This window comes from Dipteris shenzhenensis, chromosome 11, assembly GCF_047967505.1.
Source record: "Dipteris shenzhenensis isolate YYH24624 ecotype China chromosome 11, Dip_SZ_1.0, whole genome shotgun sequence".
In the NCBI taxonomy this organism is placed as follows: Eukaryota; Viridiplantae; Streptophyta; class Polypodiopsida; order Gleicheniales; family Dipteridaceae; genus Dipteris; species Dipteris shenzhenensis.
In genome coordinates this window covers 34701834-34715020 of record NC_141606.1, presented here as the reverse complement: position 1 = coordinate 34715020, position 13187 = coordinate 34701834, and positions in this window count along the sequence as shown.

Here is a 13187-nt window from a genome sequence, read left to right as displayed (position 1 = left end):
GAATGAGAGAAGGAGCTTATGCGCAAAAAGAGAAGGAGCTTATGCGGAAAAAGAGAAGGAGCACTTGCGGAAACTTGCGCATAAGCTCTTGCGGAAACTTGCGCATAAGCTCATGACAAGCTCCTTCTCTCATTCCGCATAAGCTCCTTCTCTATTTCCGCATGAGCATAAGCATGAGCTTATGCTTATGCTTATGCATAAGCATAAGCATAAGCATAAGCATAAGCTCATGCTTATGCTCATGCGGAAATAGAGAAGGAGCTTATGCGGAATGAGAGAAGGAGCTTATGCGGAAAAAGGGAATGAGAGAAGCATATGCTTCTCTCATTCTCTATTTCCGCATAAGCTCTTGCAGAAACTTACGCATAAGCTCATGCGGAAGAATGAGCATAAGCATAAGCTCATGCTTATGCTCATGCGGAAAAAGAGAGGGAGCTTATGCGGAAAAAGAGAAGGAGCACTTGCGGAAACTTGCGGATAAGCTCTTGCGGAAACTTACGCATAAGCTCTTGCGGAAGCATGAGCATACGCATGAGCTTATGCTTATGCTTATGCATAAGCATAAGCATAAGCATAAGCATAAGCATAAGCTCATGCTTATGCTCATGCGGAAATAGAGAAGGAGCTTATGCGGAATGAGAGAAGGAGCTTATGCGGAAAAAGAGAATGAGAGAAGCGTATGCTTCTCTCATTCTCTATTTCCGCATAAGCTCTTGCGGAAACTTACGCATAAGCTCATGCGGAAGAATGAGCATAAGCATGAGCTTATGCTTATGCTTATGCATAAGCATAAGCATAAGCTCATGCTTATGCTCATGCGGAAAAAGAGAGGGAGCTTATGCGGAAAAAGAGAAGGAGCACTTGCGGAAACTTGCGGATAAGCTCTTGCGGAAACTTACGCATAAGCTCTTGCAGATGAATGAGCATAAGCATGAGCTTATGCTTATGCTTATGCATAAGCATAAGCATAAGCATAAGCTCATGCTTATGCTCATGCGGAAATAGAGAAGGAGCTTATGCGGAATGAGAGAAGGAGCTTATGCGGAAAAAGAGAATGAGAGAAGCGTATGCTTCTCTCATTCTCTATTTCCGCATAAGCTCTTGCGGAAACTTACGCATAAGCTCATGCGGAAGAATGAGCATAAGCATGAGCTTATGCTTATGCTTATGCATAAGCATAAGCATAAGCTCATGCTTATGCTCATGCGGAAAAAGAGAAGGAGCTTATGCGGAAAAAGAGAAGGAGCACTTGCGGAAACTTGCGGATAAGCTCTTGCGGAAACTTGCGGATAAGCTCTTGCGGAAACTTACGCATAAGCTCTTGCGGAAACTTACGCATAAGCTCTTGCGGATGAATGAACATAAGCATGAGCTTATGCTTATGCTTATGCATAAGCATAAGCATAAGCTCATGCTTATGCTCATGCGGAAAAAGAGAAGGAGCACTTGCGGAAACTTGCGGATAAGCTCTTGCGGAAACTTACGCATAAGCTCTTGCGGAAACTTACGCATAAGCTCTTGCGGATGAATGAGCATAAGCATGAGCTTACGGTTCAATCTCATCCTCAATGAGATCAACCCTTGCCAAACTATCTACTTCAAAATCCAAACAAGTGTTTAGATCTACAAATACATTCAACCCACTACTACTTGTGCCACACATGTGCTCATCGAAATCAGCATCTCCAATGGTAGGCTCGTCCTCACGGGTAATGCCGGCCTCAATATCTATATCTCCTATCTCATGATCATCCTCCTCTCTTGTATCACGGTCATCATCACGTCCATGGCCATGATCATCCTCCATACGCTCCATATTAGTAAATGTACTATACATCACTTTGGAACATGGCATAATAGGTATGACATGCCACCATCTATTATTATCCACCATTGGTTGATAGACAACCTAATTCAAACACAAATACAATCATGTTACTTTTCTTGCATCAAATATTTAAAAGCGAGTATTTTTATGTGTGTGCATAGTACCTGTTCACATTGTTGCGGTAGTCCTAGTGTGTCCTTCCTACTTTGCCAAAACTTTGTGGAGTCAATAGTTACAAAGCCACTTGCATGGCGTTTGATTGTTGCATTAGGGCCTCTTTCCACCACGTCCTTAAACCACTTTACATCCAAAACATACACAAAGAAGCATCGAAAGTCAAGCATAATGATATCTTGGATTATGCCACAATAATCATCCATGGCTCCATTGGCTCCCTCAAAGCTAGCAATGACGCCGCAATCTTGTGTGTTTCTCTTATCATCAATCCGTTGTGTTCGAAAATGCTAGCCCTCACACCATATAGCATTGAACATAGTGCACTACACCAAGAAAAAATCAATTAAATAAGCAACCTAAATTATAAAAAGCTCCTAACTTATGCATAACATTCTATATACCGACCTTGCTCATGCATCCCCTAGCATACTCCCATTCTTCCATTGTGATATGCATCCCCTCATCTTTCTCTGCTTTCTCCATTTCATCAAGTAGCCAATCCACATGAATATCCTTTGAAAGTGCTCTTAGATGCTGAGGGTATGGCACACGAGATCCGTGGTGTGTACAAAAGAGGGCCCTTTCTTCTTGTCTTCTTGCCTTTGCATCCTCGTATCTTGTCACCCATCTTTTCATCACATCACTATTAAGCACGCAAAAGAGGTTGATACTATTATGCAACTCCGTGTCTATTACTTTGTTGCGTCCTTTTCCTTGAGGCACAATAGAGGTCATCCTTAGGTCTTCATCATCTCTCCATAGTCGTGGGAGAGAGCTATCCACATCAACAAGAAACTTAGAAATATATACAAGTGACTCTTGTACCAACCAACCCTCGGCCATGCTACCTTCGGGTCTTGCATTTTGTCTCACGAAGCCCTTCAAGGTCTTCATGAAGCGCTCGAGGAAGAACAACCATCGTGCATGTATAGTACCGCATATAGCAATCTCATCCACCAAATGTACTATGAGATGTAGTTGGCTTGTGAGAATAGAATGTGGAAATGTCTCCTCCACTAAACAAACCGCCTCCACTGACATAACTCGAGCATTCTCAAGCGTGGTGGGATCTATTTCCTTTGAGCTCACATACCTCACAAGCTCGCCCATCTTGTAAATACAATCTTTCACGTCCTTTGATGCACTACGTGAAATGCTAGTAGGTAGTATGAACTGAACCCGCGAGGAGGTGGTTGATTAGTTGCTTATAGCTATTCACTCACAAATTTGAAAGGAAAAAGATATTATGCATATAAAATACTTACTTGGAGCATCTTGTGCCAATCATGAGATTTCAAGCCATATAATTGCTCTACACCTCTTTTCTTGCTCTTTGTAAAGGCTCCCTTCAAACACCTCATGCATCCAGTGGGAGTACGAATTGTAGTAATAGCGCGCTTCACCGTCGCCATCTCTAGCTTTGATAACATCCACGGTGCACGAGGTAAAAAAACACGCCCATTTGGTCTCTCTTGAGGCCAAGCTTCACGCATCCTCCCTGTGGTACGTAGATCCTCCCTTATGCCTGCCGAATCTCGTGTCCCATTCAAATGCTCCCAAATGGTAGATGCCACATTCTTGAAGATATGCATGGGATCGAGCAGGTGATTGATCTTGAGATGGGACCAATATGGTAAACGATAAAAGATGGAGTATCTAAACAAAATAAAGTGTTAGCGTGCAATCTTTACTTTCAACCAATATAGCCAATCTTTACTTCCAGCCAATAGTTACAAACCCTTACCGGCTCATGCCAAGTGGTGGAGGAGTCGTGGAACCGTCCCAAATTCTCATCCAATCTCCCCCGGTGAGTGATTGTGGGAGGACTTCATTCCAAGGGGCAACATATCTAGGATGATCAGGTGGGAGAAATCGATGGTGATTCTCATAGATGACCTTATTCAATGCATCTGCTCGTGAGGCAACTAGCGAAGGACCACAAATAGGACATGCATGGTAACCCGATGTAGTGAGACCTGAACAATAGATGCAATTAAGAGTGGAAGGTGGGTTTAGGGTGCCACGTCCTTTGCCTATTCATAATTAAAAAATGCAATGCTTACCTGAACACTCGCCATAGCCTGGGAAGTCATGCATCGTCCACATCAAGACTGCTTTGCAATTGAAGTCTCGTGACGAGGGAGGCCTGCTCACATCATGCACCTCGATACCTCTCCAAAGTATCTCTAGCCCATCAATCAAAGGCTCCAAATAAACATCAGGGTTTTTGACTTTATGTTTCCCTGGAATTAGAAGGGACAGCATGACATGTCCTTTCTTAATAGCCATAGAGGGTGGAAGATTGTAATTCACCAATACCACTGGCCATACACTGTAAGACGTGCTTTTGAGACCAAATGGGTTCACACCGTCCATACCCAATCCTCGGGGGGGTCACTCATCATATGTAACCCTATCACGTGAGTTCAATAGAAGGATATTTTTAATTCCTAAATTTCTCAAAAATTAATATACATAAGGGAGCATTTAAAATAAAATGTAAAAAAATTTACAGATTTGTTTAGAAAAAGGGTACATTTTATTAAGGAAAAATTTACAGATAAGGGATTTTACAAATAGGCCTCGAACGCATGTGATATAGAGGATTCATACATAGTGACCCCCCCGAGACCCAATCCAAGTCTCAAGCTCCTAGGTTCTTCCTTGAAGCTTGGCCATGTATCTTCAATATGCTTCCACGCAGGAGAGTCCGCGGGAGTTCTCCACTTGCCATCGGTTGATCGATGGGAGGAATGCCATGACATGAGCTCTGCAATAGATTTGCACTTGAACATATGTTGGATGCGAGGGATTATGGAAAAATGTCGCAATACCTTACGAGGCACGTCCAAGGTTTTGAGATCTGCTCTATATCTTGCCTCTCCACAAGTAGGACACTCTCTTGCATCCTTATGTAGTCCACGAAACAAAACGCAATCGTTGACACATGCATGGATGCGCTTGTAATCTAATCCTCCAAGAGAGGTCACATGTTGCCTTGCCATATCTCTTGAGGTCGGTAATTTATTCTCCCTTGGAAGCATTTTACACAATAGCCTGCACGTGAAGACCATAAATGAGGAAAAGCATTCGAGTAATTGACCCACACGCATAATTCACCATGTTTGCAAAATCGACTTTAAAGCTTACTTGAGTAATGCATTCAAACTTGCATTGCTCCATCCATAGATGGTTTGCAAGTTTAGTAACTCAAGGGAGGCACGTAGAATAGAGAATGTGCACCCCTCAAACAGTGGAGTCGATGCTGCGGTAAAAAGATCATCCTGCTCCATGCTATTATCCCTCCCTTGATGGACATATAAATCCCGCACCATATCATCAAACACCTCCTCCACGGCTTCATGAGGTAATGGCGGAGGGCTACTATCACCATCACTCCATGCATCCGTAACGGTCCCTCCTGAAGATCCCACCTCATATCGCCGACGCTTCGCCTCCTCACGACGGGCATAGGGTAACATGTGCGGGTGTGGCACTGCATCCTGTATCAAATTAAAAGGGGATCATAACTCAAACATATGAACACCCATAGGTATCTCAATCAACCTTAACTTACAAACCCTTACCCTGTTTACGGTCACATCCCATTCTCCATACTTTGAGATATGACTGAGCGTAATCCTGCGTGCATGATACATGTTTCCTCGACATCGATCACACAGACATTTGATTTTTTGCTCCAACCACATTTCGCGATGGTGGATACGGAGGGATTCATCCTCACTGGAGCTACTTGTTGAAGATGGAGACATCCTACAAACAAACAACCCACCAAATTTGCTCTTCTTCAAATGCTTAATTTAAACTCTGTGTTGCATCTATCGCCGCGTCTATAGTCGCGTCTAACATCGCATCTAACGGCGCGTCTACTCTGTGTATTTAAACGCGCTAATAGACGCGATTATAGACGTGTCTACTCTGTGTATTTAGACATGCTTATAGACGCGCTAATAGATGCAACTATAAACGCGGCTTTTAAACCTGCTTTTCGGCGCGCCGCTTGCTTTGCTTTTCTTTTCATTACTTAAACTTCGCGAGCGGCTTCCTTCCTTCTTTATTAGCAGTTCCATAGATTCGAAGCTTAAGAGAGAGCCTCCCATACACAGTTCCAAGCTTTCACTCAAGAGAAAGGGACCGTACCTACACTTACTTACAAGCCTAAAGGAGAGGAGGAGTACGAACAAGGAGAAGAAACAAGTTTGGAAAAGAAAGAACCTTCCATACCTTTATCCAAGTAAGTCCTTTTGAAGTTGTTCTTGCTTGCTCTTTCCAGTTTTGTACTTTCTCGCATCCAGGAAACGCAGGATCTAGGTATGAGCGTCACGTTCTTTTGTCGGGCGCAACGTCCTTTTTGACTTTTTAGTATTCTCACCTGTCAGAGCGCGTCTATAGGCGTGTCTTAGGGTGCATCTAACAGCACGTCTATAGGCGTGTCTATCCGTGCGTCTGGCTTGTTGCAGACACACACAGACACGTCTGTAGATGCTCACATAGACGCCCTTTTAAACGCACTTTTAAACGCACTGTTAGACGTGCTTTTAAATGAACTGTTAGATGCACTATTAAATACACTATTAGACGGACTGTTAAACGCACTGTTAAACGCGCTGTTAGACGTGCAAATTAGACGGGTCTATAGATGCGCTCTGACAGAGCCTCTTTTTTCTTCCCCTTTCTTCTCAGCTCCCAAAGTAATAGATTTGTTTCCTTTTTTCCAGTTCAACATGTGGCCAGGAAGTGCTTCTAGCTCACCTGATCCGCAGGAATCGATTTGGAAGGACTTATATAATCTTTTAGGACACCCTCCTAGTCCTGCGGAGTTGTACGGGTATATGATGGGTACCCTTAACACTCCCCAGGAGTCGGCACTACAGACTCCGAGCCACCCCACACCGCCTGAGATCACCCCAGCGGAGTCAGCATAGCCGTCTTATGCCCCTTCTTATGCCCCTTCCCCCGTACCGTCTTATGCCCCTTCCCCCATGCCATCTTATGTCCCTTCTGCCATCCCGTCTTATGCCCCTTCCCCCATGCCGTCAGGAGGTCCTTCTGTCTCGGCGAGCCGTCGGCGTACTCCCTAGCCATCGAGACTCGGTTCTCCAGCTACGAGTGGTCAGCGTAGTCCCGTGCAATCCCCACCTACGAGTGGCCAGCGTACGAGCTCGACACGACAGGGTAGCAGGCGTAGTAGCAGGTAGAGCGGTGGCGGATGCATGGCACAGTGTTTTGGGCCATGTGGCAGTGAGGAGGAGGATGATTCAGATGATTTAGACGTGCCTCTGGGTGATGGTACAATTTATTATGACATCACTCAGACAGGAGGCATCTTGATGGATGCACGGGGGAAGGACATCATGGCCTTCATGCACTCTGTAATTGCTAACAATTACAGAGATTGCTTTATCCACTATAAAGACCACCCAAAGAGGTTGGCTGATGAGACCCTCGCTATTGTTCGCTCTAGGTATCCTAACCCCCCCAATCGCCAGTTCACAGATAAATGGGGGAAGTCAAAGATTGTTACGATACTTAGCAATAAAAGATCTTCGCTTAAGAGGCAGGCACTAGCGGAGCTTGCCAGGCTTGAGGCAGGTCAACCTCCAAGGGGCCCGCCCCACACCACTCAGAAGCGTGAGTGGAAGAAGGCAATGAAGTTAGCGAGGGAGGACCCCAGTCTGCAGCACGTGGAGGCACGGAGGATCCAGATGGAGGAATATGGAAGCGCGCATTTTGGAGCAGGGGGTGTTGAATCATGGGAGGCCCAATTTGTAAGTATCGATCTCAAATTATATTGCTTATGTAGTTTATTAGGAGGTTGGTTGTTTCTTTGTACTAATCCCTCCACAAAGTGTATCGTAGTCATGCAGCTTGAGATCGTGGGCAGATACCCTACTCCAGTGGAGACAGCCTACCACCGCCACCATCGTAGAGGAGATACATGGAGGCACTTCTATGATGACGGGTTGATTACTGAGGAGCAGTATACCCGAGCTACTGGACAGGCCCCCCAGGTATTTGAAAGTAATTAAATAATGCCAAAATTATAAGTAAAGATTTGATTTTTCATACATTGATATATGTTGTCCCTTGTTTACAGGCCCATGCACAAGACGACAAGGAAGACGACGAAGGAGGTGCAGAAGGGAGCGTAGAAGGGAGCACAGAAGGGAGCGTGGAAGGCAGCGAGGATTAGTCATAGAAGTAGTGCTACTATTCTTTTTTGTACTTAAAGCCACTGGCTTGGCTTCGTGCCTCTTGTATATAGACTCCTCTTATTTTTTGTACTTGAAGCCACATGACATGGCTTAGCTTCCTTATTTTTTGTACTTGAAGCCACATGACGTGGCTTAGCTTCATGCTATATGTATATACAAGCACTTTTTGAGCTTTCAATTTTATTGCGTTTTGGAGTTGTAATATTTTATTTGGAATTGTAATTAAAATTCGGTCTCGGGGGGGTCACTCATCATATGTAACCCTATCACGTGAGTTCAACAGAAGGATATTTTTTATTCCTAAAATTTACAGAAATAAATATACATAAGGGACTATTTAAAATAGTTTTGGAAAAAATTTACAGATTTGTATAGAAAAGGGGTACATTTTATTAATGAAAAAATTTACAGATAAGGGATTTTAAATATAGGCCTTGAACGCACGTGATATAGAGGGTTTATACATAGTGACCCCCCTGAGAATTCGGTTGGCTGTAAGAATTGAATTATAGAATGTGGATATGGGATTCTTGTAACTATATAGCATACACAACATACACAGTATTCTGTAAAAAAAAAAAACAAAAAAAGCGTGTCTATCAGTGCGTTTAAAAACGCGTTTATATTCGCGTCTGTCTGTTCGACTTGCGTCTATACGTGCATCTATAAAAGCATTTATAAGTGCGTCTATTTATGCGTCTTTGTGCGCGTCTATACGCACGTAAGTCTGATATATAGACACGCAGTTAGATGCGGGTCTCCAAACGCGCAAATAGACACGCCCGTAAGTTTTTTATTTAGTTCATGAAACGCGTCTGTGCGCGCGTCTATGGGTGCTTTGTCTTGTTGTGAAGTATTGAATTCTCCCCACCCTCTCCTTCTACCTATCTTGGACTACCAAGAAACTTGGGATGTCTGGATTTTAGTCTTGGTGTGATGACATCTTGGATCCTTCAATTTGATGGAGCTTACAAACCTTCGACCAAGGCTGTTGGCATGGGTGTGAAGCTCACTTCACTGGGTGGTGAGGAGTATTATTACAGCAAGTCTGCACCTGCAAGTACTTGCAACCAAGGTGAGTACTCGACACTCATTTTTGGGCTACAAAAGGCATAAGAACATCACGTCAAGAAACTTGAGGTGGAAGGAGATTCTCAACTAGTATGTGAACAAGTTAGTGGAAGGTGGAAGGTGCAGAGCAAAGGCTTGGTTCCACGACATCAACAAGCATTGGAACTTTGCAACCAATTTGAAGAGGTAAAAATTCAGCATATCCCTCGAGCTCAAAATTTAGTTGCTGATTTCTTGGCACGTGAAGCTTGTACTTCAATCACTCATGAAACAAGTGGAAGCACCACCCCAACAAAGCTGCAAGCCATGAATGAGGGTGATCATTTGTAAGGAATGCAAAGGTTGTGGTCATCATGAAACTAAGTGTTGTGCATATTTGATACGAGTTTACTGACTTCGGAAGATCATCAAAAAGGTCCTTAAGGACATTGCTCAAAAGAAGGATGCTAGACCGCACACCCCTTGAAGAAATAGCATGGCGACTATAAGAATTGGAAGAAGCTGAAGGTGATGTGCAAGCCCTCCAACTGTTGACATTTGTCATAGCATTCTTGTTTACCTTGATGAGCAACCTCATGCAGCACCGCATCTCTAACCCTCGCTTGTAAATATGGATGCAATATCATGAGGGTTGGTCCTTTTAAGATTGTCTATGAGCTATTCTATGCTGAAGATTCTTCCTGTATAATATTTAACAATACACCAGTCACACCCTACCCTAGCTATGTGTGCTTTGTAGATGTATCTTCACCTGATTTTCAGTTCAAGCTACCTCTTTCCATTGTTTGCCAATAGATAAGCCTCATTTTGCCTCTCTCTTTTCCATCTTCCAAGCATGGCTAACATTCCCGTGTTCTGTGGTTGGGTTGAAGAAAATCCAAATGAGTATCTTGTGGCCTTCAAGCGCCGTTGTGTTTCTCTCAACTTTCTTACTGAAGATAGATGGCTGTTGGTTCTTCCCACATTTCTAGAGGGTTTGGCTCAAGTGTGGTATGAGAAGCAAGCCGAAGACGTTCGCCAAAGGTGGCCAAGGTTGACAGCAGCGACGATTGAGTATTTTGGCAAAGAAGAGGAGCCAAAGAATGTGTACCTACAAGTGGCAAACTTGAAGCAGTCAGAAGGTGAGATGGCACGTCGATATGTGGATCGAGCGACCGTGCTCCTGGACCGTTTAATTGCCATGCAGGAGGACAATGCTGGATTTCAAGCTGGAATGACTCAGCATGTGTTGGGCTACCTTGTAGCAGGAGCAAGTGACAAATTCTGCCTCAAGCTTAAATGGGAGAATCCGGAAACTATGGTGCTAGCACATGAGATTGCTCAAAAGTTTGATAAAGTTCAGTCCTGACCCTGCTTCAAAGAAGACAATTGTCCCTCCACAACCCCCTCAATTCTTGCAACAACCTGGGGGGTCCAACTCAGGGGCATACCCCCACCCCTCATCAGGGATGTATCCACCACCTCCACCTCAAATGTATGGTCCTCCCTTAGATGCTTACCCTCAACAAGGAGTATATCCTCAACCTCCACTTGGAAGATTTCCCCAGCCTCTCGCCCACGATCCCCCCTCCTTTCTACTCCCTCGGCTCCTCCAGCTAAAGAGGCCCCTCTTGCAAAAGAACTCGGAGTCAATGACCTAGCCAAGGCCCTGAATGAGATCTTTGGCTCGAGATGGTGGGCATCAGAAATCAAGCCAATTGCCCTCCAAGAGAATGTGCCAATGTTGTATGCTATGAGTGCCACCAGAAGGGGCATTATCGCACCGAATGTCCCAATATTCCAAGGGTGAATCTTCTAAGTGATTTGGCCTCACCAATGCTCCTGCTACCTTTCAAAGATTTATGTAGTTGGTGTTTGCTCCATATTTGGAGGATTTCTTGGAGGTGTTTTTAGATGATTTCTGTATATTCTCAGCAGGTAAGGAGCACGTCATGAAGGTTGGGTTGGCCTTACAAAGGGTCAATGATGCAAATGGCAGTATCAACCCTAATAAATGCACCATTGGAGCCACTTAAGGGAGGTTACTGGGACATATTGTGTCATCCGAGGGCGTCAAGCCTGACCCCGAGAAGGTAGAAGCCATTCTCAAGTTCTCCTTGCCAACAACCAAACGTTAGGTATGCTCATTTGTCAATCTAGCAGGATACTATCGCCGCTTCATTGATCAATATGCTGCTTTTACATGACCCATGACTATGCTATTAAAAGATGGGGTTGATTTCTCTTGGGATGAGGATTGCGATCATGGGTTTGCACAAATCAAGAATGCTCTGGCTTCAGGACCCATTCTGTGCAATTGTGATTGGTCAAAGACTTTCTATATCAATCCTAGGTTTGGTGAGCACACTCTAGCAGGTATTCTTCTCCAGCAAGGGGAGGATCGGTTCATGTATTCTGTTCGATTTGCTTCTCGACAATTGCTCGAAACTGAACGATGCTACTCTGAGACTGACAAGCATGCCTTGTCTTTGGTGTTCTACATTGAGAAATTTAAGCATTATGTGGCTAGAAAGTCCTTCATTATAACCTCTAGCAATGGTCTTGCAAAGCAGGTTCTTCAATCACCAAATCCCATGGGCCGGTTGGCCAAATGGTTTGCAGTTCTACAAGAACATGATTTTTCTTTCAAAATTGTAAAAGAGGGTTGTTCCAACTTGAAGAATGCTTTGATTGATTTAGAGGAGTGCCTCGATGTAACCCTTGTAGCAGCCATAGAAGTTGGGGATCCATGGTATGGTGGTATCTACAGGTTTCTGACTGCTTTCTCCTTTCCTTCGAAAAGTACTAGCTACGAGAGAAAGAAGATCCGAAGAGATAGAAGGCACTACACTCTCTTTGATGGGGTCTCATACCCTCAAGGCATGGATGGGGTACTAAGACGGGCTATTGATGCAGATGAAGTGCCTAAGGTATTGAAGCATTATCATGATGGATTTTGTGGAGGCCACTATGCCAATGACTATACAGCTAAGAAGATTTTACATGCTGGATACTATTGGCCAACCTTGTTCAAGGATGTCACTTTGTATTGCAAAACCTGTGAACCATGCCAATTCTTTGGTAGGAAGGATTTGCATCCTGGGCAACATCACCCAGTGATGTTCATCCATTCGCTTCAGAAGCGGGGAATAGATTTTGTCGGGCTCTTGCCCATCACTGCCCACAAGAAGAAGTATCTTTTGGTAGCCACTCAATATGTCACTAAGTGGGCTAAAGCTATCACCCTCCCCGCTGCAAATGGTAAGGCAGTTTCAAATTTCATATTTGAACGTATCTGCACAAGGTTTGGGACACCCATGGAAATAGTATCTGATAATGGGAGTCCATTCTTAAATGAAGCAGTGGAGTTGCTCATGGATCGCATGGGTATTGATCATCGCACTTCTAGCATATATTATCCAGCATCCATGGGTCAAACGGAGCAGACCAATGGCCTCCTTTGTAAAACCATGGGAAAAATGGCCACAGGGAATAGGAGCCAGTGGGATTAGAAGGTCATTGAAGCCATGTGAGCTTACAACATCACTCATAAAATGTCTACAGGTCACAGTCCTTTTGAGTTGGTATGTGGTACTAAGGCAGTGTTACCACTAGAGATAGAGATTCCGGCCTTGAGATTGGCACAAGAATAGAGGATGACAGAAGATGAACATGTAGAGGCCAGATTAATACAACTTGAGAAGTTAGATGAAACCCAACTTGCACTACACACTAAACAGAGATCCAAAAGAATCGACAAAAGGCTCGCTTGGATGCTAAGATTCACAAGGGATGGGAAAGACACTCTGCTGAGGGGGATGTTGTGCTATGCTTTGATAACAGATTGGACCACCAAATGGATAAGAAGTTTCTGCCACTGTGGACCGGCAGTCCAT